The following is a 4730-nucleotide window of genomic DNA, read 5'->3' as shown; positions in this document are numbered from 1 at the left end:
TTTTATGAATAGATTAATCCGAAACGATCCGCCTAAAACATAATTATGTGATTCAAATTTTATGGGGGAAAAATGTTTGAAATGCGTCTAAAAATTAGAAATTCATATTAAAATATGCAAGTATCTTATTTGAGTCATCTTTCTTGCCATTACCTTCTTCAAAAGTAGGGAGACATCGTGTTAATTAATTGTGTTAGTGGTGGACAGTACTCTCCAAATTAAAAATCAGAAGCTTAAGCCTTGAGATTATTCTCCTTTATCCAAAAGTAACACACCCACCAAACTACATTTCAAAACTCAAGCACAAACCATATTTAACGAACCAAATGATTAAAGCCCTAAACACATAATTAAAAAACCAGTCCATTGTCGGATGGTGAAAAGCCCATAAAGAATGTCAAACCGTAAATCACGATTAATAAATAATCAAAAACATCATTAACACTAATCATAAACTGTAGGTTTGTTTAATGTAATCACCCGACAACACTACGTGGTAGCAATGTCTCTCTCTCAATATTTTTGCCCTATTCATCTTCCTTCCTTTCTTCCTCACCTACCACTTGATTTGGCGCTGTCCCTACACTCTCTGGTGACAAATATCAGCTGCTGATTCGTTTGAGCAAATCTTTTTGGCCTGTTCAGTCTTGGAACATGAACCTTAGCGTCGGTGATCTACGAGGAAATGACAACGAAAGTGAGAGGTTCCTTTGTTACTAAAATCGGCGACTTAATTTAATCTGTTGACAAGAGAATAATTTTGGGACCCAAGAGGAGGGAAGCCCGTGCGGGAGAAGATATAATTGAAAATGTACATAGCTAGCAAGCAAGCTTGCCTGGCTAGCTAAAATGTGAAAGAAACAAACAAAGGGAAGGACCAGCCATGAATTGTGGGCTTTAATTCTAAAGTATAGATTTGCCACTATTTTACGTCAGTAGAGAAAGGGGGCGCACCCACTGCATAATTTAGCTAGATCATAGAGGAGAATGATCAAGGTTGATTGATTGTTCTATGTTTATTATCCATTGAGTTGTTTCCATTGTGTCTTTAACTTGATAACAATGTTTCTTTAGTGTTTGTTAGCATGGGATTTTAGTGTTTTCTAACATCATAACCTACGACAAAGTACTATATAAAATAAAAATAAAAACAAAACTTGTTGCAATCAACATGTTGTCTCAGCAGTTTTTTCTTGTTTGTCTTGAAAAATGTAGTAAATTAGAAGAGAGTTTTCTGATCATGATTCTTCACCAAGAGTGATCTTGCAGTGATGTATAGAATTTGGAGACACAACACCACTTGACATCCTTGCATAAAATGACCATTTTTCAAGATTTTTTTTTCAATTTCTAATTTTCTGTTATACTTTGCTCTAAAACTCCTACGATATTAAACAATACATCTATATTTAGGTAACGTTTAGTTATTCTTAAATACATCTATATTTAGGTAACGTTTAGTTGTTTAGTTATTCTTCTGATATTAAACAATATATCTACAAAAAATAAATCCATATTTAAGATCAATGATCTACAAAAAATAAATCCATATTTAAGATGGACCGTTTTTTAATAAATATCTTTACTATTAAACTAAAAAAGGTTTTAAAAAATATATCCTTGTCGTCACCATTTATCCTAATGCTACCTTAATGTTTTGAGATTCATCAATAAATACCTCTTATTTTTTTTATCATAATGTTTTGAGATTCATCAATAAATACCTCTTCTTCTTCTTTTTTATCATAGGATCATGATGATTTGGATAAAACATATAATTTCAAATTAAACAACAATATGTCACTCTCACATCAGATTTTGTTCACACTATCTTGGCGAATAATCTAGAATTCCTCCATCTCATTGAAGCAGAACCTAAACATTCTATACATAAAAGGAAATTCAAGAATGAGAAAATTACATTTTCAAATTAGAAAGATAATCCATCTCCTTCCTTTTTTTAAATCCCAACAAAAGATGATAAAAACTCCACATGAACATCTCTATACTTGGATTAGAGCTTGTGCTGCTTGTAAGTTCAAATTGTGCACGAGAGTGGTAGAAGTTAAGTGAAAGGAAAAGTCGTGTTGCCTCAATTATTATTGTTTTAAAATCAAAAGAGAGGCACCACCCCCATTAATTTCTTGTTTTAGAGATAGCTTGCTAGGAGAGAATTACCAAATTAAATGACATATTCAACATTCAACTTTGTTGATGGCTACCTTCTCATCTCAGTTATCTCATCTCAATTTGTAACTTAACGTCTCCTCTACTGCACTCAATTAATTTGATCCACTAAATACATAAAGCAACCTACCTTGTACTAACACAGATTTTGGACTATGATAAAATGGCATGCGTGCTTCTTAGGGGACCTCGAGAAACCCCATGCTTCGAAAGGGATATCATAAGCCTTCCAGTCCACTCTCATTCTTTTACTTAAATTTGTCGGATCTATGACTCTTGAAATATTGCTCTGCATGGAACTTGTAAATCATATTAAAATGTTGTTGTTTTTTCTTTAAAAAAAGAAGAAGAAGATATGTTAAGTTTTATTAATTACATCATTCAGATTAGTCAAATTTATATTTTTTAAATTAAAATTAAAATTTGATTGGATTCAAGTCTTGAAATTAGATTTTTTTTATGAAAAAATTATTAAAAAATTATTTTAATTTAACAACTTAAATTATTAGATGAAGTCACAATATACATAATTTATATTATTAGTTAACGTATTATAAATATATAATTTATATTAATTTTTAATACACCCACTTAAATGAAAAAAATTTAAATTTGAAACTTGTATAAACTTATATTATATTATATTTTATTTTTATCAAATAAATAAAAATTATAAAATTTAAACACATAGTCATTTAATATCAAGACTCTCAAAAAATTATCTGAATTTTATATTTTAAATTATTAAATAAAATATTATTTATATTAATCTTCTAAAAGAAAAGTTGTAAATCATATTAAAATGTTGTTGTTTTCTCTTATAAAAAAAGATATGTTAAGTTTTATTAATTACATCATTCAGATTAGTCAAATTTATATTTTTGTAAATTAAAATTAAAATCTAACTAGATTCAAGTCTTGAAATTAAAATTATTTATGAAAAAATTATTAAAAAATCATTTTAACTTAACATCTTAAGTTATAAAGTTATGATTTATATTATTATATAACATATTATAAAATATGATTTATATTATTTTTCAATACACCCATTTAAATGAAAGTCTTTTAAATTTGAAATTTGTATAAATTTATATTACATTATATTTTATTTTTATCAAATAAATAAAAATTATAAAATTTAAATACATAGTCATTTAATATCAAGACTCTCAAAAAATTATCTGAACTTTATATTTTAAATTATTAAATAAAATTATCTAAAAGAAAAGCTATGCTTTTACTTACAAAGTTTATATTAAAATCTATACGGTTTAACATTTGAGTTGTGAGTTTTTCGAGAATAAGTATGCATGCTTTTACTTGAAAAGTTTATTCTTCCAAGGATCTATGCGCAAATTGAAGAGGAAACGAAAGAATTGAATTCAAATTCAAAACAAAATGGAGGACCGTCTTCCCTAGTAGCTTCTCACGTGTGCTTGAGCTTTCCTCTCTGAGTCATCTTTTACTCCAATATTGACATTAAAGAAGAGGTGTACTATCCAGAGTCTGGCACCCAATTAGAACAAGTTGGCACATGTGTTTATTTGGTACGGAGCCATAGACAACTGTGATTGACAACGTCGAAACCATGGCTACATTTAAGAGGGGGTTCCCCGTCCCATAGGTGCTGTCTGGATCTGCAAAAATCTGAAAAGAAAGATCTCAACGTTTTTGTCGTGGCCGTTATCCAATGCCATGATCTTTATCTCCCGATCATAGAGCGAGAGGGGCGAAAAAAAAAAAACACTGTAGTCCAAGCACTAAAAAAAACTGTTAATTCTTTTAGTTTAAAAAACTTAATATGGACTTCATTTATTTATATAATTATTTACAACATTATTTATTTCAAAAAATATCCTTTAAAAAAAATAAAAAATCATATTTCAACCACTAAAAACAATACAAACAAATGCACTTAAGGACTATTTGGATATTTAAAAAAAGGTTAGCAGTCAGTTTTGATCATAAAGTATTTTTAAGACTTTTAAAATTAGAATTAAAAACTTCCAAAAATGTAAAGGTAACAAAATTGAAATATGATTTGCTCGATTTTAGACTCTCTATAGGGTAAAATTTAAGTGGTTTTACTTTTTTATTTTTACCTTGGTTTTGGTTTTAAAAAATCGATGATTTTTTTTAACATATCAGTATTTTGTATATATAAATTATAATATACTTAAAATCCAAGAAAAAAACTACTTTTATTTAGGGGTTGTTTTGGAATGTAACGTTTCCTAGAAATTTGAGATTTTTTATTTAAAGTTAATTTTTTATATGTTTTTGAATTCTTTTAATATACTGATAAAAACATAATTTATATAAAATATATTTTTTAATATTTTTTTAAAAATAAAACACTTTAGAAAGAAAACCCTAACATATTTTTAAACCCTTAAAACCCTATTTAACCGTTTAAGATAAGATTAAAAAAAATAGTCATAAATTGGAAGATATTTGGCACATAATGTCGGTACAACCGTACATGAATGCATGGGTGTCCTCTCCTCTCTCTCTCTCAAAAAAAAAAAAAAAAAAAAAAG

Source organism: Populus euphratica, unplaced genomic scaffold, assembly GCF_000495115.2.
Source record: "Populus euphratica unplaced genomic scaffold, PopEup_1.0 scaffold16.1, whole genome shotgun sequence".
Classification (NCBI taxonomy): Eukaryota; Viridiplantae; Streptophyta; class Magnoliopsida; order Malpighiales; family Salicaceae; genus Populus; species Populus euphratica.
This window is presented reverse-complemented; position numbering follows the sequence as displayed.